The following is a 22,500-nucleotide window of genomic DNA, read 5'->3' on the forward strand; positions in this document are numbered from 1 at the left end:
TGATGTTAGGAGGAGGGACCATCAGTTTCTGTGCAGCCCAATATGGCCTGTGGCCAGCAGGGCTTCAGCCCCGGCTCCAGGAACCCACACAGTGCCATGGTCTCAGAGTCACTCATCCATAATGGGTCACAGGGTCAATCTTTGCTGTGATTTCGGGTACTTTCCTTGGAAGCATGACTAGATGATGCAATTGTCCAGATTAAATTCAGAAAACAAAAACCAATGTATGATAAGAAACTGAAAGAAGCCAGGAATGTGTAGTTTTATGAATGCAGAGCATCACTGAGACTGACAAATTTTTTTTAATCATGTAAAACCACCATCCCAAAATTCAATATGAGCTTTGGGCAGCAACAGATTGTTTTATATTTTACAGCTATATCTTGCCACTCAGGGACTTAAAAGGCTCTGCAAAACCTAGGTAAGGGATTTAGCTTTTTATTTTTTATTTTTATTTTTATTTTTATTTTTTTTTTAATTGCAACTCTTCTCAGTTACATAGTCATTTACTGGGCATTGTTAAAGCTCTGGTCTATACTCTCAATTGCTCTAAGGCCTGACCTAATCTTATGGTTCTGCGGAGTCACAGAAGCAGCATACATTTGTTCCCAATTCTGTCAAAATCAGGTTCCAAACAGGACACCATGCTTATGTGACAAGAAGAAGGTCAAGGTCATCCCCTGCTGCATTTTAATTGTGAATAGGCTAATTGTTCAGAGGTTATTTTAGGAGACTCAATATTTGGGCATATGATGGGAGAACAAAAGCTGCGATAAAAGCATAAATAAGAGAAAATAAATTGGTGTAGACAGGTTATTTTTCATATAAGCAATCTGCATCTTGAGAGTCACCTAAAAAAGGTGCCTTCAAATAGTTTCCATAGAGAAAAATGAGCCCCCCCCCAAGTGTTAGACCTTTGGGAATAACCATTTAATGCTCAGTCTAGATGGAAGAGAAACATCAAGAATAGCCTTCAGTTTCTCTAACCACTGTTTTTCTTGGACTGCAAGGTGCACTAAATGTTGCCGAGAAAATGTGAACTCTCTCCAGCGCCCTGAAGAATTCAGATCCATGATCCATGTCTTTCATTGTCACTCTGTGAGTGAGCTTATTCACTTGTAGGGCACTTTTAATACAGTGCGACGGAGACATTAAGCTCAAGGCTGGTCTAGGATTCTGAAAATAACTCACCATTTGGGAGGAGAATAAAGGGTGTTAATCTCAGTTCCTTGGCTGAAATTCCTAGTAAAGTTTTTACTTCTCCATTCCCAAGAATAGGCACAGTGTTTCTCAAGAAATAATTCATATTCAGAGTGTTACTCTGTATATAAAATTTCAGCGCACCAATGCACAGCTAATCCTTAGAAGGAAAAGTTGCCCTCAAAAATCTAGCCAACTCTGCAATACTTAATGTATATGGACTTGAGTGATAGGCAAAATGTTGAAAGAATTAAGTTAAACGTAATTCAGGGGAAAAAAAACATTAAGAAAACTCTTGGGTAAATCTTTTACAGATGGTAGACAGCTTAATTGCTGTGGTAAACTTGTCTGATATTTCTGGAAAAATTTGGGTGCTACAGTAATCCATAGAGCCCAATGGGCCCAGGCTTAAATGGTTCGTGCATGTCTTAATTGGAGCTTGGTTGCTAAAGTTTCACCCAGGGTTTTGTGGGGTGAGTTTTTTCCTTCCCTTATTTTTTCCATTCAGCTTTTTTTAACCAATTTAGAAGTTGTACATGTATTATTTGGACGGGAAAGCAACAGAGACCTTAAATGAAGTGAATGAGGCTACAGTATTCCTCCGTGCCGAATGTCTCCCTGGAAAGTTTTATGCTGTACACAGCTGGACAAACTTTAAAAATATGTATATGTGTGTGTGTTTGTGTGGAGCATTGTGCAGGACACAACATTAATAGCAGGAGCACAGTCTCTGGCTTTCAGTGGTGCAGGCTTGCTTCCCCCCCTCCGTGGGATGCTGTTAACCTGGGATACCAGGGGGTGCTGTTAATCTGGTAGCCTGGGGCTGACTTTACCCCATCTGAGCCAAAGGGGCAGTGAGCTCTGTCCTCTGCTGATAGCTCAGGATCTGTCCTATGCCCAGCTAGCTGGGGAACCATGTTGGGAGCTGCATGAGGCTGCAGAATGTTTCTCCATTTGGTTCACCATGGCCTGGCCTGGTCTTGGAGCTTTCTTTAACAACCTTTCCTCTCCAGGGAGGATAGCTGTCATAATAACAAACAGAAGAGAACAATTTCTGCCTCTCTCAGAGAATACAGCTGTTGTGAAACTTGGAAGCTTCTCTGCCGGCAGGTACAGTCTTAGGATGCTCTGTGAGGTGGTGTTCTGCATTACAAATCTATGTTTAAGTGTGTGGTACCTAAAAGCATACTTATTTTACAATGAATATTCTACACGCATAATATTTTACACATGCTAGAAAGTTCCTGAGTGAGACTAGTCACAAATCGCATTACTGATGTGCAAGTGTTTGTGGGTTTAGAGTTCAAGCGGTCTGTTTGTTTCATTTTTTTTTAGTAATTTTTGATGCTTTCTGGAGCCAGTCTGACCTCATTGTTACTCAGTTCTTCCAGCTCTTAAAAAAAATACTTTTATTTTATGTTCCTCTCCAACTGGCAATGCTTTCAAAGGCTGATAAAATGCTGACTGTGCTGTTCCTTTAAGGGTGGGTCTGGGTCTGGTCTCTCTCACGCTGCATTTCTCTCCTCTCAGGATAGTCATCTGAGGAGTGAGAGATCCCTCCAAAGGGTAATATGACTTTGGGATGAAAATAAACCCATTAGGGAGGTGGAGACAGGATTATGCACTAGTGTTGTTCCTCAAAAATCATAGCATTAAAAACAAAAAAAAAAGTAAACTGAAAATTTTAGTCATGTCCTAGTTTGACCCCTTAAGAGGTCATATTTTCAGGGTTTTTCCTCTGCAGGTCAAGCAACTGGCACTGGTTGGGTGCAGATAAGTGCCTCCAGGAGGAGAGGACCTTCATGACCTTCCTCATGGACCACTGAACCACAGGATGCTTCAGTCTTGAAGGCAGGTACTGGAATATCCATCCTGCACCCCTACTCCTGCTGGGTTTTCCCATTGCCTTTGCAAATGGAGATGTCTGGAAGGGAATCCTGCACGGATCTCATGATAACTACAACCCAACCTCTGTGCCTGAAAAAGGCAGCAAGTGCAGAGTGGGTGAAGGGAGTACACATTTCTTGTAGTTCTCTTGCTTTTCTTCCATCAGCACCTCTACTGACTGTTGGAGAAACTCTTCTGGTTGGCGTGTAAACTCTTCATGCTAGGATGTAAGCTCTCTCCCCCAGAATGTTGAAAGACAGTTTGACCGCTGAGCTGGTGGGTGGCGTGACCACCACGCAGCCTGCTTTTAGAAAACAAGGCCTGGGAGAAGTGCACATTATAGCCATAAAAGGATGGAAAACTTCTTTGGCCACCAGGATGTGGGGGAACCTGTTGATGAGCTACTTTTTTTGACTCAGCTGGAGCCCTGCAGAAGTGCAACCAGTCAGCCCCTCCTTTGGGACCAGCTGTGACATAAAACCACAATTTGCCTGGAAACACTGCGTGAAACCCTGCAGTCATGGCACTAAATGGGTGTTTTGGTAGTGTAGAATAGGATTGTGCTGTCGCAACAAATGGCTGTTATTTACTATGATGCTTCCTGTAAAGACCCTTCCCTAGTCAAAGGAGGGAGACAGGAACTTCCAGAGAGTGAATAATCCCATCTATTTTAGACACTGGTTTCAGGATAGGATGATTAATCTTCTATAAATTGTTTTTCTATAATCTCCATCCATGGAAGGTAGCGGGAATCTAGCTTGGAGTCAGGCTCTGCCATCAAGATCTCCAGCTTACATAAGATGATAAGATAGATTGGTTACTTTATCCCACAGGCACAGGACCAGGAAGATCTCAGTCTGTCTAAGAGACAGTCATTTTCCTGTTTTATGTCAATATTGTAATTTGCACAGTGGGATGCACAATGGGAAGATTATTGTCTCTTCAAGGGAATCCAGTCCCTTGTTCGTGGAATAAGTAATAAAATCTTAATAACTGTCTTTTTCCATCATTCTTCCTGAAAACAAAGACAGCGGGTACCTCCAGAAGGGTGCGTTTGGGTTTACAATGGGTAGCAAGTCTACCGTAGGAACCTAGGAAGGGTGAGCTCCTTTTCTCATGCAGATTAGTAGAATTCACATAGATCTTTTTTTTTTTTTTTTTTTTTTGTGTGTGTGTGTAAGGAGATAAAGAATGATTTAAAAAATAATAATAGAGAAATATGAAAGTAATTCTGCCTGGTTTTAAATGGGTACCTTGAGATTTGGGAGAAAAAAAGGCAACATCTCTACTTTCTCCCTTGTGTAACGTGGAAGAAAATTGATCCAAGAGCTTGATAAGAATTATCTGAGAGCTAAAACAACATGTCACAGCCCTCCAGCATCACTGCATTTCTTTCAGAGAAAGGTGGAGGACCTGGACAGTGTTAAGATGTTTTTTCTTTTTGCAGTACCCTCTCTTCCTTCTCCTCTTTTCTTCTTTCAAGCCAGATGATATAAACAGGACACATTACTCCAGTGTCCCAGTTTGCACAAGAGCACACGTAAGTAAGTAACTCAGAGCTCAGACATTTGTCTTCAAAAGATGTCAGAAACCTGACGTCTTTGAGGCTACTTTCAGAAATGTAGTGCAGCTCCTGATAGAGGGCTGGGTGCTTACTGATGGGTTGAGCAAAGCTAAAAGGCAAAAGATTTTAAGGAGGCGGTGGAGCAACAGGCTTAGCTTGGACACTCAGGGGGGCCTCAACCCCAACGATTTGATCTGGACATGGGGACAGCTCCGGGGACAGCCAAAGGTGGATTTTTTCTTCAGAAATTACAAGGGATGTAAACTGCTGATTAATGGATGAATTAATTTTCTCATCTGGTGCTATAGATTAGTAACTGATTTGGATAATACATACATTTTTCTGGTCTGATGGTTTAATCTAAGGAGAGCCTTTGCATCAAGTGACTCAGTATATGTCATTCCTGCTCCCTGAGCATTTTATAAAAGCAGCTTTACTTGAATCTGTAAAGTACAGTATTTCAAACCTGACTGCTAAACAGTTGCTGCTCAAGGCAGCTCTCAAAGTCCAGAGACCCGCAGGTGTTTTGCAAAGGAAATCCTCGCTCTTCTCCCTTCTTCCAGCCAGGCTGTGTGAGAACAGGGCAGCTGGCACGCCAAGTGCTGAGCCCTGCTTGGAGCATCCCTTGACACCAACACCTCCAGCTTGAACGTGAATTGTGGCAGATAACCTTGTTATCGTGACAGTGCCAAAGGCACGATGTGGGGACACTCCTTTTCATTAGAAGGAGAGATAATGGGAGTAAAGCCCAGAAGCTTTCAGGCATGAGTTTTTTTCCCCTTGCTTATAGTCTACTGTGCATCTAACCTTTCCCATGAGATTCATGCTTGAAGCCTTTTGCAGTTTTTATTTTTTGCTACAATATCTGTAGTTATGAAATCCCTAGAAACCTTAGAAATACGACCCTTGCTCTACTGTCCACTTGGGCAGAGCAAAGGCTGGTGTCTGCTGAAAGAGGGTGCTTTGAGGAGCACTTCAGAGGGAGTCTGACTGCCAAACAGGGAGGAAACAATGAGCTTAGTTGTGCTAAAACCAAAAATGGCTTACCCATGTTTAACACTTTGTGGGAGAGATTTAGCTCTTTACTTTTGTGTGTATGAAGTGAACTTGATTTAATATGGCACAGATTATGGACAGGTGGAAACCAGCATGTGATCAACTGTAATCTCCATGTGGAAACAAGAGTATAGTGTGCTTAATTTACCAAGGGTGGTCAAAATAAGATATGGGTGAATGCATTTCTGTTGCAAGGACCCTTAAAAATAAAATACAATTAATAAAACACCTTAAAACACCCAGACCAAAACAGTAGCAGATTTAAGTTCTCTGCTGCTCTTTTATTTGATTTGATGCTATGTTCATTAAGGTCTCCAATTCAGCTCACCATGCTCTACTGGCAACTCACAAACAATAGCTTTTCATCCTGGTGTTCACCTGCTTAGCAAAAGCTTTTTTTTTTTTTTTTTTTTTTTCCAATAAATATGCATTTCTTGAGAATATTTGGCTATTGGAGTAAATAGGAACTTTGTAAATGGGAGTACAAAAAGCTCTGAAAGATGCAGATATTTATTCTTCAGATTCTCAGAGGAATAAGTTCTGAGTTGTTTTTTCCTGTACCCACATCGTATTTAGCTGACAGCTGAAGTTTCTAGCCAGATAATGAGTGTATTTTTCAGAAATTGTACACAGAGGATATCTTATGGGTTTTCTTCAGTCCCTTCCTATTTTTAGAGTTACATGCATTTCACAGTACTTCTTCCTCCGTTATAATAAGACAGCAGGTGTTCAGTTAATCTCTATGATTTTCAAATGTCATATTCCTCTTCTGTTTTTTTTACTGGTAGGGTTGCAAAGCATTTTTCCAGTGTTGATTTGGCAAAGAAAAAAGTGATTTCAACATAATGGAAGACCTCTATGATTTGGGATCAAATGTTAACCGATTCAATAGAAAAATAAAATAAAATGTTTTGATGAAGTCGTGGTGAGTTTTGGCTGCAAAGGGGCCTCTGGACTTGTCCCCAGATCTGAGCATGAGTAACTGTAAAGCCAGATCAGGTTGCTCTAGCTCTTCTCCAATTGAGTTTTGAAACTCTCCATTTTGGAGTCTGGAAGCTGAAGGTTGCAGAGGAGTTTGCCATGGCCATCTACAATGAATCCAAGAAGAAAGGTTTGGTGAGTGGATGCCCTTCCTAGATGAGAGCTTCAGTAGGGCCCTTTGGATGATGCAGTCTCCAGGTCCATGGAGTGAACAGGAAATCTCATGACCTTGTTATCTGTCTTACAGTGGGAGTTTCAGTAGCTGTTTCCTTAACAACCCTGGTCTTTTGTTTGGCTTCAAATGGGCAGAGTCATTGCACTTTGTTGTGTGTTCAGACCTAAGCTTTAGTACACTATCAAATCATTAAAATGCTAAGAAATGTGTTTTGTTTTTTTTTTTTTCTTTTTATACTCCATGTACAATAGGAATTGCTTTCAAGCAGAATTTCATCAGCCTTCTTGCTTTGACATTGAAAACATTCTTGTGCAGAGCAGTAATCACGAAAAAATTGCTGTAATAAACTGTTCCATTTATAGAAATGTAAACAACATTTATGCACTACTGGTAGTACTTTGGACAAAATCTATGTGTGGGCTTATGTCTTAAAAAAAATAACAATGAAGAAAGAGCATGACACACAGAGAAAGAACAATGTGGTGACTAAAACCTTGACTGTCACAATGGCCTCAACGTACTGATACTAATTTTAAATTATCTTGTATTTGAGACTCTAAAAAAGATCCTGACTTCTGGGAACTTCTAATCACCCTTTCACTTTTTTTTTTAGTGTGATTTTGTAACAGTACCTTATGCTGATCACCTCAAAGCCAGAGACTTTTAAAAATAGGCCTTATCCACCACATTTCTCCACAAAGGTTTTTATTGTGTTTCAGTATCCAACAGCCACCTATATATAATAATTGATCAGACTACAACTATTAATTTTTTGCAAAGGTTGTTTTGTCTCATGATAACTTTATTGGTGAAAGAGTACTCTCTTTTTCTCCCCTCTTTTTCTACCTACTACATTTTTACTAGGTTCTTCCATTTCTTTCTTTATTTCATTCTCCTGTTTTGTGGGGGCAGTGGGCTGTAGAAAGAAATTTTCTCTTCAGTGAAAAAAGAGGTCTACATATGAACAGAATTATATCCTGTATTATCTTTCTGACATGATAACTTCTATTATCTTTTTAACAAAGTGGTTGATGTTTTTAACAAATCTGTTTTAGAGAAAATTCCAAGTTACTGTAAATGTTGTTACTGGAGGACATAATTAAGCCTGAGGTTTAATTTCTATTCATACCCCTCTTTTTCCAGCTGTTCCTAGCTCTGCCCATCTTGTTCTTTGGAGGAAACTGCTCCATGCTGTGCTGGTCTCTCTTGGCAAAAGGGAAATTCTGTTCTGTGAAGTTTGAGCAGAGCAAACACAGCTTATCCTTTCAGTAGTGTGGAAGAGGACTTGATGAGAAATTTCATGTACAGGTATCACTTAGAAATGTTAGGCAGAAATACATGTAGCTTACTTGGTGATGATCATCACACCTGTGGTACATCTGGAAGAAAGTCTATTCAGAAACTTTTTAAAGTTTTGAATGTGCAGATGTGGCAGGTTCTTTGGTCTTTTTCAAGGCTGCATGCATCCCATTGACTCATACCACGTACAAGAATTACAGCACAAGGTAAAAACGCTGAGTAGGTCCTTGCATACAGTAGGTGAGGATGATGCAATGATCCGCTCAAAGGGAGCTGGGGTCAGTGCCAGGGAGGACACAGCTCCTGTGGTCTTGTGGTTGCCAGAATGGATATTTAAGAAGTAGCCTGTGGTTTGGTTGAGGTGGGGTGAGAAGAAACAGCCTCTTCCTTAGTATTTCCTGAAGGGCCTAAGGAAGTAGCTGGGCTGGAAGGACAGGTAGCTTATCCTATGGATGAAAGCAGAAAATCATAATGTGAAACTAAGACCCAAAGTAACCAGGGAGAAGAAGGGGAGCTCTGACAGGAGCTGTGGAGAGCTGAACACCCTGTCAGCTATGAAGAAATGAGAGAAACCTTAGGAGGGGGAAATTTGTGCATTAAGTTAATTGCAACTTGTTTAAGTGCTTGAGAAGACAAGTCACTGAAATTAAGGTCTCTTGCACATTTAGAGTGGTGTCAATGGTCCTGCCACCTGGTCCACAGGTGGGAGATGTAACCATCCATGTTAAATGACCTAAAGACCAAGCCTGCATTATTGAGAGGAGTGGGAACCAAGGGGTTTTGTGTTCATTTGGATATATGCTGCTTCAGTCTGGGTGATTACCTTGTCTAGATTTCAGTGGTCCTTTTGAAGTTACGATCTTATCTTAAGAGAAAGCTTGACTTAATCTCTAGTATTTCTGTAAATCTAAAATCATGAATAGCTTGTGGTGAGAAGTCTTTCTAAGGCCACCTATGTACCCAGTAATATTGCAATGATTTGGGGGAAGGGAAAAGTCAGGTCTTTCAGTTCTTGCAGTGATTCCCACCCATACTGTTCAAGTCATCTTTCTGAATCAAACTTCATGGTCTCTCAATAGAAGAGTCTGAGAGACCAGGAGAACACTGAAAATCCAAAGGTGGTAAAGCCTGTATTAGCAGTTCCAGTTGTTTTTGAGGCTGGTGAGTCCATAAAAAAGATCCTCATCCCTACAACACTTCGTGGAGGAGGGCAAGACCTGACCTGAACCTGTTTATAAACCACGGACTTCATGATCACACATTGGAAATGAGGGAGAGAGAGGGAGAAACCACTTCCTACCATGTGTGAAGGGAAGAGCTCTGTACATCCATCAGAAAAGACGGCAGAACCCTGTGGGCAGGTGAGTACTGAACCACAGGGCCGGTGATGGTTCTGATGTGGTCTCCTGATCTCAGTAGGTCAAATCTGGGATGTTGAGCCACTTTCTTCTGACTGGAAGGCTTATGACATATGGTCATGGTTACTTTCAACACATCTTGCTTACCCAAACGGTTGTTTGATCATCTTGTTGCTAACGGGCCTGAGGAGAACAGTTAGTCTTGTAGCATGACAGGAAAAGGTGAAGAGGTGGGACCAAATTCATTTGAAGTTATTGGATGACAGCTGTAGAAAGTTAGCAAACAACCCAAATCGTAAGTCTGTAAAGAGGGCTTGTTATGGAGTGGTTAATTACTTTGCAATACAGCCCATAGAAACTTGTTGAATTTGCACACTTACTACCTCAGGTATTGAATTGTTCAGGCTCCTGAATGCTGTCAAACATGAGGCAAGGTTTCCATTGTCCATTAAGTAGAAACAGGATTATTATTTTTATTTTTTTTCAGTGGGTTCTTTTTATGTTCTGGAATTAAAACAACTATTTCTTCTCCCACTTGGCATGCTGGAATGGTGGAGACAAACATGGACAGCCAAAGATAACTGCTGCAGAACTGTGGAAGAAAATAAGGTGCTGTTTTTCTGAAAACCTGAGGGCTGTGTGTTGATCTGAACCTGTTTGATTTGAAATTATTTTCATTTCAGGACTGTGACAAAAAGGTTAGAAATTACTGTGTTTCTGGATGTTAACACTGATATTACAAAAAAATATCCAGATTTGTGCCTGAAATGCTCAGTTGGCATGGTGGCAGCCTTTTCCCACAAGGGACCTGGATTCCCAGGTTGGATCAGACCTCAAAAAGCAATGGGTTTTGCAGTCTCATCTCCAGCTCAGTTGTCTGCAGTTTAGGAGAGGAACATATACAGAGCTGAGGGGTTGATGCAGGCAAAAAGATGCTTGCTAACATTTTTTTTTTTTTTTTTTTTTTTTTTTTTTTAACGGGGGCTTTGGGTACTAATGCATAATGGGAGAATGTGACATGAGAACAGACCAGGACCTGCTGGGTCTGTGCTTAGTAGGCTGACTCTTATGGTTGGCCCTGGGTGCATCAGTGCTCTGCCAGGTTCACAGGAATCATGGAGAGTGGCTAACCAGCCTATGCAAGAGGAAACAGCCAGGCTGGGACACCTGTGAGACTCTTTCGGGTGCTGGCAGTAAGTAAAACTTGTGGTGAGTACAGCTTTCATGGCCCATACAGGGAGAGGAGCCTGCTACAGCCTTTGCTCTGACCCGCCACACAGCACACGCTGTCAGACTTCACCCTGACTGCGGTCTGGAGGCTGTAAATGTTTCCCCAAATACCATCTCTCTTTTTTTTTTTTTTTCCTAGTCCTTCCCGCCTGACTGTTTGAGCAACCTGTCACTATTCATCAGCAGGCTCTAACGTACACCAAAGTGGAAAAGAAGACGACATGCCACCGAGGTAAAGGAGATATTTCTTTATTAAACCTTTTAGCGCTTAGCCCCCCCTCTCCCTTGAGCATTGACATAAGAGGAGAGCAGGAACAAAGAGTTGAAAGCAGGCCAGAGCCGTGGCAGGTATCAGGTGACCGTCCCGTTGGTGTTTGCTGAGTTGGAAGCACTGACTGGTGTCGAAATGCTGACTCTTTGTGAGTGAGCTCCATGAAAATGTAATAGTAGGTACTGTATGCTAACTTGAGACCTAATGTGTTATTCCTGGCTTTTATATACCTGGTTACCCATGGATAAAGCTATATGATATTTATTATAGCAGGGCAGGATGGCTTTGTAATCTGAATATGCTGCATTCACACCAGCGACTTGAACAAAGTGTTTCTTCATTTCTCCAGCCATTAATGGTTTTCTCATAAGAAACCATGAAGTCAGTTTTGTTGTGTTTGTCAGCTGGGTTTAGACTGTGTGTATTTTGTTCCACAAAGGGGTTATTCAAAACCTCCCCTTCAGTCTTAATTAATTGCAGACCCTGTGGAAGGCGAGCCCTGTGGGGCTGGAGAGGTTCCCGTCTGGTTTCCATTTAGCCTGTGGCTGCGTGTGGAAGCACGGCTGGCTCCCAGCGCGGGGACCTCAGCTGCTCGGCACGCTCTCTCCAGCCTGCTTCAGCACAGAGCAAGCACCAATGTTGAAGGTAGTATTTATTGACCAGCCTCCAGCCCTGGGTGCTCCTTTGGGATTCCTGTAGGCAGAAAGTAAGCTTACGCCAGCAGGAGAGGACAAAATCCCCAAATGACGCCCCATGGCCACCACCTCCAGGCATATCTCCTTCAGATAAAGGCCCATGAGACTTTCTGGAGACATGCTTCCCATTCACAGTATTTAAATCCTGCAGCTGTTAGCTGTGCGTTTGTTCAGCTCTCGGTCCTGTTCCAGGATTTCCTCCCTGCCATCTCCAAATGCCAAGGCTTCATACCAGGGGAGCAAGTCAAAGTGAGGGGGTGTCACACTGTTCCCACCATTTTCAAATATCTTACTGGAACTGCAAAAGTCAGACATGAAAAATAATGTTTCCCGTAAAAAAAAAAAATAAAAAAAAATCCTTAATACATATACACAGTGTGCGAATGCCCTGGCTGGATCAAACCCTTCAGAGCCTCTACCTACCCTTTTAATTTATGCATTTGATCTTTTGGCTGTAAATAGACACAAAGACTGGAGAACGCTTTGGTTTCCAGAAGAGAATATTTTCTGTTGAGTTTGGCCGTGCAGGGCTTGCTTTTGCAGAAGAGCTATGAATAGTAGGCTAATAAAAGCAAGCGGCTCCTCCAAACATTGCACACCAGCACGCTGAGATGAAAGGTGGTCCCACGGTCACATCGCCCTCCAGAAAACTGCATCTCATTACAAAGCATAAAAAATTTAAAAAGCACTGAAGAAAGAAGCCCCCTCCCAAGAAGAGCTCTATGCAAGTGCCTCCTCCTTCATTAGACAGACTCCTGGGACAAAGCGTGAGGCTCGCATCTACCTGTTGGCTCCTGTACTGGGGAAAGCTTGAAGCTGCCCTGACAGGGGTGAGGACCTGTCCCTGTGAGGTTGGAGTGAGGCCACAGAGGCCAGAGAGAAGAAGCAGAGCTGGAAAACACACGAGGGCAGTCTGGCCAAGCTGCCAGAGCTGCAGCCAGCTCTGGGGGCCTCTTCTCCAGATGGGTACGGAGAGTTGGAGCTGTGAATAAGGAGATGAGAGCTCCTGCTTCCAGCCTGCACGGCCCCTCACAGTTACACAGGGGCACGTACTGTGTTTGGTGCTGGGGTGAGAAATGAGGGCAAACATGCTTTCTGCTTCAAGCAGCTTTCAATAAAGGGAATTAAAATTCAGACATAAAAACGCCCCAGGAAATGCTGAGGACGCTCTTAGCACAGCACGTAGCAACAATAATTTGTTATTTGGTATTTTAGTGTCTTCTCCACAGACAGGCAGGAGGATTTCTGAGCTTTGTAGGAAAATTGGATGCTGTAAGATTGTGAAACTACAAAAAGGGCTAGAAATTAGCACAGCAGGCAAGCGGACAGCAGAGACAGAGAGCAGGACTATGGCAGAATTTACTGGCTGCTAAGTTCAGTAACAATATTGCAAGAGCACTTGCTGGGTCAGAACACTTATTCCGGCACCATCCTCTGGTAAGTGACTTCAGATGCTTTCAAGGACAGAGCAAGAAGAGATCCTGCAGTAAAACAGAGTGCAATTAAGACAGAGGTGAAGGTGTTCAGGAGAAGCTGGAGCAGGGTAGGTAGCCTCAGGTTGCTACACGGGACATGGGAAAACTGGATGTGCTGGGCAGGACACAGTGGTCACCCTTCTGTCCCTGTGTGGCTGGGTGGTACTGGGGACAGAGGGCTCCTGCTCTGAGGAATGCAGAGTTAATCCAAGCCAGGGAAAGCTGGGCTGTATCAGGAACATGCATACTGTGTGAACCTGAGGAGATTGGCTCTTCACACGAGAAGATAAACAGGAGGTCGTTCTTGCCGCATGGCATGGTTACTGGGTGAAGAAGACACCCGTGGCAGTTCGGAGAGCTGTGCCTATGCCCTGCTGCTCTTTAGGAAAAGATGAATGCATGAACTTCTTTGGCAGGCACCCGTCCATCAGCACTCACAAATTTTGAACAGTTTATTGAGGAGTACAGAAGACAGCAACAACAGGCCAAGCAGTAAAGCCACTGGGTAAGCCTACATCAGGTCCCTTGGCCTGCAAAAGAGTAGACGTTTTGACATGTAGATAAGTATTAAAAATGCTTCCCAGTGAATATCACCTGAAAACCCCAAACCAGAAGATTTCTCAGATGCATTGATGTTCTCCTCATTGAGAAAACTTCTCAGCCACTGCTTGTCCTAGATGGTCCAGGGGCACTGATTGCTGTCTCTCCCAGTGCAAGGAAAGGACAGACAGTCTCACTGTGTCTCCCAGTCAGGCAGTTTGGGTTTGGTCTGAGAGTGTTTTAGGGCAAAGCCCTTTGGATCTTAATGGACACATCTCTCACTGCCATTCTGACTGAAGTCTGAGCTACTGGAGGAAATAGGCCCCACCATGCTGATGCTCCATGACAAACTGCTCACTGATCCATTGGCTGCAGACTTTAAGGGGTTTCTAAAGTAAATGGACTTTCCATAAAATGTCTACTTAAATTACTAGGCAGATCTAATTAATTGAGCAACCTATTACACTGTGATTGTATCACAAACTTGTGAAAAATGAAAGAAAGTCTTTCAGCTAAAATTCTTCTAAAAGAAGTAAGAAATACTTGATACAAAAAAAAAATGGACTAGAAAACATGGTACAAACAATGTAGAAAAAAAAAAAACAACACACACACACACAAAACATGCAGCAGCCTCTCCTTTGAAAGGCTTGTAGTGTGTGTCTGACACTTGGTGCAACAAACCCTGAAGGCTAGACATTTCAGAAAAGAAGAACCTTCTACTTTCCAACTCCTTGAAAAAAAACTCAAATAGCAAAAACTACAGTCTTCAGCAAAAGAGCCTTTATACGTACTATAGAAAAATACTGAATATCCGCTTGAAATCACTAAATTCAGAGGGGAAAAAGAAGCCTGTATTCTACTCATGTTCCCTAAAACACCCACTCACAGAGTTCAAGCATGCAAGCTTCATTGCCTCCATGAAGTAATTATGGGGGCTAGGGCTTTGGGACATTGTTTAGCCATTAAAAGTTCTGCCAGGGTAACCACCCTGGCCAAACCCCTGGCTGCAGGCAGTACACGCTGGCAAAAATGTTTTGCCAATATGTAGTGCAGGCATGGTGAGCAATATGAGATGTACAAGAGCAAACCTTTTCTGTGCTTGAAGGGCTGATTCTATATTAAGTCTTTTGCTGTCATAAAAATGTTGGAACAACAACAACAAAGTCACAGCGGCTATAACTGACCACAATTATTAGACAAAAGTTTCATGTGACCATTTAGCTTAAAAAAACCAACACAACAAACATGTCTCACGGCATCAGCTTCAGTTTTGGGGATCTGTATATGAAGGAGTCGTGGTAGGTGAACTGTGAGTCAGTGTTTTAATGCTCGGGTGTTCGAGGTGAGAAATGTTGAAAAGTGGAAAGGTTGAAACAGTGTTGGTAGCACCAACTTTTTAGTCAAATGAAATAAATTTCCAGCATTGTAAGTCTTTAGGAGTGATTAATAGAAGCATGACCTCCTAGTTTTTTGTTTGTTTGTTTGTTTGTTTTTTTTGGGGGGTTGGTTTTGTTTTTTTTAGGTGCTCATTCCTTTTGCACTTCACTGTATCTTGTACTGAACCAGATGCATGAGGAGGCCTCTCAGCTAGGCTGGTGTTCTTGGGGCATAACTTCTTCTGAAACCATTCTTCTCATCAGCTTTCCTCCTTGTCAATAGCTTCCTTGAATAGTTGTTTATGTTACTGCTACTGAAGAAGGAGAAAGGTTTTCTACCTGAGAAGCAGCTTTAAGCAGATTTGAGGTGCTGCTCTAAGCAGTTCTGTTTGACTGATGGTGGCAGAGACAGCAAGAAACTCCCAACCGGGTCAAAGAAGTGATGCCAGCCTCAGATAGGTCATCTGAGGTTAACAAAAAGAATTCCAGGATTACTACAGAATGAAACCGAAACTATTTTAAAATAGAAGTCAAAGTGACAATATTTCAAAGTGGACCTCAGTTCCATTGAAGTCCTGTTAACTTCCGCTAGGTTTTGACCGAGCTTTTTCTGCAGACCATAGCACTCAGCAGACAGCTCTGAGGAACTCTTATCAGCAAGACGAAAGGTAGTGAACATTTGTTTCAGGGAAGGAAAAAGTCCAGCTAGAAAACTGATAAAGCGAAATAATCTCATGGAAACAACACATCGGGATATCAAAAGCAATTATACCAACTTCTGTAATCATGACTATAAGCCATTTGCTTTGGCTAATAAAAGCGAGAGCAGAGTTATCTCTTCAGATCTGTGTGTTAGGCCGGTGTCAGTGATAACACCCAGCTGGAGGAAGAACAAAATGATGGAGTTGAGATGCTGAAGAGAAACCCCAGCCCCAGCTGTCTGGGCCAGGAGTCACGGCAGGATTCGGCCTTCCCTGATGCCTGAGATGTGTCGGCACAAGCTGAACCCAAAGCCTGAGTGATGTTTTTCTTGTCAGCCTGTGTTAACATCTTCTTCAGGACAAGTTCAATCATATTCTCAGGAACAGTTGTACAGAGAGAGCACTGAAAGCCTGAGGGAGATTTCGGTAGCAAGCTATCCTTGAACTGGGTCCGTCCTTGTGGTACAGCACCAGGACTTTCTCAGGAGCTGACAAGTCTCAGAAGACCCTCACCTGCTTGCCCAGAGACCTGCCTAAATTCAGAGCTCCACTGCAGGTCGCACCAGCAGGTTTTGTGGTGATGAAGCTTGGTGCCACCTGCGGAGCAGATTGTGCAGCACCTCTAATTTAATCAGGCAAAGGCAGGAATCCGGCTAAGAAAAGAGAAATTTTTGTTTCCACTCAAATCCTTGGGGAAGCAGAGATGATGGATGGAAAAAAACGTCAGTGGGATGTTAAGAAAACACAGATTTCAAAGTTTGCCAGTGTGTGGCAGTGGTCCTTTAGTAACTGCAGTCACATGAAGCAAAACGCTGTTAAGTTTCACTCTTCCCTGTGGAGGCCAACTTGGAAGAGGAGCCAGACAGCCGCTCGCTGGGCATGCACAGGATTCAAAACACTCTTTGAGACACCAATTAAACACAAACACGTTTAAAAAAAAAAATCGCTGCAAGATCCACAGTAGCTTGACCTGAGGTGCGACAGAAATGAATTGCTAATAAAACCTGCCAAGGAGGAGCAGTTTAAAGGATGCTTTTAACACTTTTCACAATAAAATAGTTTTCACAAGCAGCTCATATATCTCCCAACCTCCCTCGGATGTGTTGCTGCTGAGTGATTCTGGAGTCATTAATGGATTGCAAACTCCCCCCCGCACTCTGTAACCAACTTCGGATAGTTAACAGCTCGGTACCTTTCCAGAAAGATAGCTTTCTTTGAAATATGCTTTGAAATGCACCACGCTTGAGTAATGGGCAGGGCTGAAAGCCACTGAGGGTTGGATATCTCACTGCTGTTTGGACCTCTGGGAAACTCCCCTGGGAAATCTGCCTTGTTTGCAACTCCAGCACTCAGCTGCGGGGCACTCCTTTGGCAGGGGCCTATAAAGCAGAGGTAAGCGTGAGGATGAGACCAAATCCAGTTAAGGGTGAAGTTTGAAACTGTGGTCTTGATTATGTCTGTTCAGCTTCTCTCTCCACCTGGAGGCATCTGGAGCACACCATTCATGGCTGGAGGAACGGGCAGAGCCCTGCATGGGAGCCACCACAGCTGCTGCCTGTACACGGTCCAGAAATCTCTTTGCTGACGCAAAATCATCTTCTGTGCTGTTTCCAGAGGTTATTGTGTGTAAAGCAGAGAGGCTGCTGAGGTCTGGGAGTGGGTCTCTGTGACCCACGACAGACTACATGACTGTCATAACCACTGGGGAAAGGAGGAAGGAGCAGAAGGAGTGGGATCAAATTATGCTTTTGCAAAAACAAAAGTGACTGGGTTTGAGGGTTTGCCATGGGGGTGAGATAGGGAAGTGGAGGAGAGGGATTGGAGCTTGGAGCAGAGAGGCTGGTTCTGTTTGGCACTTACCTGCTCTTCTAAGAGGTGCCAGTTTTGGACACAAGCTGGTGAATAGACCGCATACCCTCCTTTGGGAGAAGGGGAAGGGGAAAGCACTGAAGGAGGAGCAACAGAAGCAAAGCGAAAGAATTGCTGAATTCAGAGCCAGGTTCACACTCAGGCTGCTAATGTGCACGCAGAACAGTAGCTGGCTGCATGGGTGGTGTTCACAGGTACTTCTGGGTATGTGCAGAGCCCTTCATTTGGCCGGGACAAAGAGCTCCTCTGCTGAGTGCCAATGCAGTGACTGTGTTTGCAAATGGTTAGCCTGGAGTTTGCGTGGTGTGAGCCTCTAAGAGGCTCTGTGTGTGTTTAAAACGAGGCATTGACAGGTACCATGATCTGAATCACCTCTTTTTAGGGTGAAAATCCAGTGGGAAGCTTTTGTAAGAAAGAAATAACCCAAATGTTCATTCTGAAACCCTTTTCCCCCCTACACCATCCTGTTGGAAGGATGTTATGTACCTCTGCTGATGGCAGTGATTCTGTTATCTCCAGTATGGCCTTATTGTAGTGATAGCAGCTCAGCTGTGAGGAGGACAGTGCAGAGGGGGCAACAAGGAAAAGAAGCAGACTTATAAAATAGGGATGGCTGGCAGTGCAGAAAATGGAGCATGAAACCACAGCGCTTTAAAAAGCAAGTGGTGAAAAGGGCAGTCGTTTGAGGAAAAAATGTGTTTGGGTGTCTCTTGTTTTTGAGGAATGACGAGCTGATTCTCCTGCCTGCAGCAGCCAGAACTCCCTCGGTGTCTGTGACAAGCTTTGCTTTTATTGACTAGGTTTTTATTTATCCCTTGCAGATGGCCAAGCATGGAGCCTCGTGGACCTTCCCTGATGTTGATCCTGGCAGCTGAAGGAACATCACAGCATCGCTGGAGACTTGCAGGTTTGCCGACCCAAATGTGAATGCCCCCGCAACACAAGGACGACGCCCCAAACCCACGCCAGCCCCCAGAGCTCATTGCTATGAGCTGGTGGCTGGAGATAAGCTTTGGTGAGAGCTGTGCCCCATCAGGGGTGGCTGAGCATACTCACACGGGACTTGTCCAAACATAGATGGCGCAACAGTTTAACTAATCTTTACACTGTTAATTCTGAGGCTGTAGCTCTACAGCTCTCCTAAAACTAGATGTCTGCACAGGCACAGCTATGCTGATTTAGAAACAGCGATGAACAGCCGGGGTGTAAGGCTGCCTCTAAATCCGTGGCAGCTCCAACCAAAACAGCGTCCGACTGCCCCAAAACAGGCGGCTCTGCCTGGCTGTGAGCCCATTTGTCTGACATGTGCCTGCAGACTCAGGGGTGAAATCTGTGTTTACGGTCCTGCCAGAGGCTGCCAGAGCCCTCAAAACCTTTCATTCCATACAGCAATTAAGGGATTTTACCTTCGTAATCACCCTCTGATAGGGAAAGCATGCATTCTTGTTTTACCAACTGTAAACAGATCGACAGGATTAATTAAGTGACTAGATTAAGGTCATGCAGGAAGCTGTGGTTGTGCTGGAAATTTCAGCGCAGGCCTCTCCAAACCCTTGCCTGGCTCCCCAGTCATCAGCCAACTGCCTGGCTGCAGGAACACGAGGCAAATTTGCATCTTGTAAAGTGCCCGGGCTGTTCCTGACATTAGGGATTTGCATCGCTGGCTCAAGTTCCTGATTTCTATTATTAGGCCTATTATATATCTCTGCATGTTGTGTTTGCTGTGGTAAGAGATCATAAAAGATATAAAGAGATAGTATTGTATCCCCAGACGCTATTTAGATGTGATTGTGACAGCAGGGCTATGAAAACCAGGCTATTATTTTAATACATCTACCTTGCCAAGCTCTGAAAGCCAGAAAGGAGATACAACTAGAACGGCTGTGGCACATCTGGAAACGCTTCTGTGATGGGCAGGTGAGGAGCCCTGGCACAGGCTGCCCAGAGAGCTGTGGGGGCTCCTCCTTGGGGATCTCCAAAAGCTGCCTGGACATGGCCCTGGGCAGCCTGCGCTGGGTGGCCCTGCTTGGGCAGGGCTTGGAGCAGGTGGCCTCCAGGGGTCCCTTCCCACCTCACACATTCCATGATGCTGTGATATGCGTGGAGTTTCACTCTAACCTTATTTATTTATTTATTTATTTATTTATTTATTTATTTATTGGTGTGTGTGTGTGTATGTGTGTGTGTGTAGATCCTGCTTTGATGGAGCGGCACCAGAGGCGTGCTTGCCTCACAAGGTTTATTCTGAGAGCGTCCCGCGTGAACAAAGGCGAGCTCCCGCTTGTTGCATGGGCAGAAGGTGGAATCCTGGTGGGGTGGCGCATGCCTTGAAAACACGCGGTGCCTGCTGATAGCTCATGGTGCTGACGTTTAGCTGAAGGGCATTTGTTCCGCAAGTCACACCCCTTCCCTTAAGAAATAAAGGACATTTCCTTTATAGTAACACTCAACTCTGAAAATTCCCCTCCGCGTTTTTTTTTTTACTGAAAGTATCCAGGAAAATTTGCCAGGCTTATCTTTACAACTGACCCCTGTGGAAAGGACAAAATGGTCCTAGGTGTGGACACATCAGATAAGCAGCTTCTAGGCATCAAAAGCTCAGCATGACTGCTGCTGATGGGCTGAGGGCTGGTGCTGAGCCCGCTGCCAGGCCAGCCAAGCAGTGCAGAAGTTCCCTGGTGGTCATGCAGATCGTCTGCTTGCGTGGCAGGCATCGCTTCTGCCCTGCCTCAGACCACGCGAGAGCAGCATGGGTAAAGCAGCAGGTTTGCTGTTTTACTGTTAGTAGCAGAATCTGGGAAGAAGGGGAAATGGCCATGAGATGAAGCTGTACAAAGAAAAGAACTAGGAAGACAACATGTGTGAAAGCAAGCTAACTGTAGGGACGGAGAACTGGGTAGCTAGTAGTAAAGTGAAAACCCACTCATACTTGTCCATATGGCTAAGGAAATTTGTTTAACTGTTCTTGCCTTCCATTTGCATATCCATTAGGTCAGCTGGAGCACGTTATCATGGTGGCTCAGAGAGCAATTAGCTCAAAGCTCCAGGTACAAGTACTTGCAGAAGCAAATGGAAAATCACACTGTTAATATTAGCACTGAGTTTATTCACCTTGTCCTCCGGTCAGGAAATTGAAACAATGGCATGCAATTTTATGTGAGCAACACAGCTTAATTGCCAATAACAAATACTCCCAGTGAACTGTTTAAGAACAATTGATGGATGCTAACTGGAAGATTGCATCACTTCGATCATGAAAGTGTGCTTGGAAATAGATAGAGGCTTGGTTGTTCCAAAGAGAAAATAGTGGTATCGCTGGGTGAGCTGTCTGATACAAACACCCAAGCATCTTCAGTCAGCAGGAAGCGGGCTTAACGGGATGGGGAGGGATGGAGAACCAGAATCTGCAACACAGTCTGAAGGAAAGTGATTGATGGAGGAGGAAACAAGGGAATTAGGAAAACTGATAAGAACATGTCAAAGTTTTGGCTGTGCTCTTTGTAACTTCAGAAATGCCCAGAAATTGAATGGCTTGTTACTTTGCCAATATTAATGTTAGGTTAGACAGCCTGCCCCTTCCTCCCTGGTGGATGAACTTTTTATGATGCTTACTTACCCTTGTCTATCTCTGCTGCATCACTGCATCATTTTCTCTGCCTCCACAGATGATGGATAACTAAAGATAGTAGCTCTTTCTTACGCAGTTCCTTGACAGCTGGCAGTAAGTGACCTGTGTCTCTGCAGATGTACTTATGATTCAGTTGTTCTGTCGTTTGTGTTTCACTAATCCTAACTCTTTATCTCCCGGATGCATTTGCCTTCCAGGCTCTGCTGCCATCACCTGCGTGGTGGTTGTGGCTGCTCAGGGTTTTCCCTTGTTCCCGTTATTTGCCATGACCTGAGCTCACAGGAACTTGCAGGGGTCTTGCACCTTTGTTGTTGCCCTCACTTTTTTTCATGTCAGTATATTTGCATTGGATTTCTAAGGTCTTTTAAAAACTTCTTGTTGTGATCTGCCTTGCAGCACTCTTTGCCAGCCCTGCTTTGGAGGCGGTGAAGAGCAGTGCCATTTTTGGGCTGGTTTTTGGATTGGTTCTGCACAAAACCTTCACAAACACCTGGTAAGTACAGCCAAAGTGGTGCTGTTTATTGGCGGTGAGTGCATACCAGCAAAACACGTGTGATACCTCCTGCTGGTGGCAGAAAAAGGAAAACCACTTTGATGAAGTATTAAAAGACTGTTTTGCTTTTGCAGATGCCACAGAAAATTCATTTCAGCCAGAAACTAAAATACCTCTGTGTATACAATGGCAGCATTGACGCTGTTTTACTTTAGGCATGTAGCGTAGGCACTTTGGATCACACCCCCGTCTTTCTTGGTCTCTTTCTTGACTATATAGGGAGTTTGGTCAGCTAACTTTGGTCCTGAATCACACCCACAGCAGATGACTAACGCTGCCCTAAACAGAGATCTGTAGTGTAAACCCTCATCATTTCCCCTGGTGCTTTTGGTTGGCAGGTGTGGTACCCGGAGGCGCAATGTGGGTGACCGGGGCCACACGGGGGGCTCCGAGCTGTCCCCAGAGACACCCCAGGGGCTCCTCCTCAGCCTCCAGGAACTCTCCTTCTGAGCCCCGAGAGCATTTCCTAGAAAGGAAGCAGGGGCTGCTCCGTGGGCAGCATGCTTGATGTGCCAATTTGGTGTCTGGCTGCTGGTGGCACCAGAGGGGAGGTAACTGGGGGGCTGCTGGGAGCAGGGATGAAGCGAGGTGCCCGCTTAGCTGAGCATCTCTCCACCAAGGGTCTCTCTGACCCCGCTG

The 22,500-nt window shown here is 44.1% G+C and overlaps 1 long non-coding RNA gene across 2 annotated transcripts; it reads left to right on the forward strand.

Moving 5' to 3' along the window:
* The first annotated feature begins 10,418 nt into the window (after positions 1 to 10,418).
* On the forward strand, positions 10,419 to 21,803 carry LOC137850184 (uncharacterized). 2 transcript variants are annotated; one of them, XR_011092337.1, is made up of 3 exons: positions 10,419 to 10,982; positions 18,502 to 18,587; positions 21,705 to 21,803. It is a non-coding gene; the product is annotated as an uncharacterized lncRNA (long non-coding RNA). The 2 variants fall into 2 exon arrangements; XR_011092336.1 differs by lacking the exon at positions 10,419 to 10,982 and adding an exon at positions 16,836 to 17,203.
* The last annotated feature ends 697 nt before the right edge of the window (positions 21,804 to 22,500 follow it).

The sequence above is a fragment of the Anas acuta genome, chromosome 1 (assembly GCF_963932015.1).
Source record: "Anas acuta chromosome 1, bAnaAcu1.1, whole genome shotgun sequence".
Taxonomy (NCBI): Eukaryota; Metazoa; Chordata; class Aves; order Anseriformes; family Anatidae; genus Anas; species Anas acuta.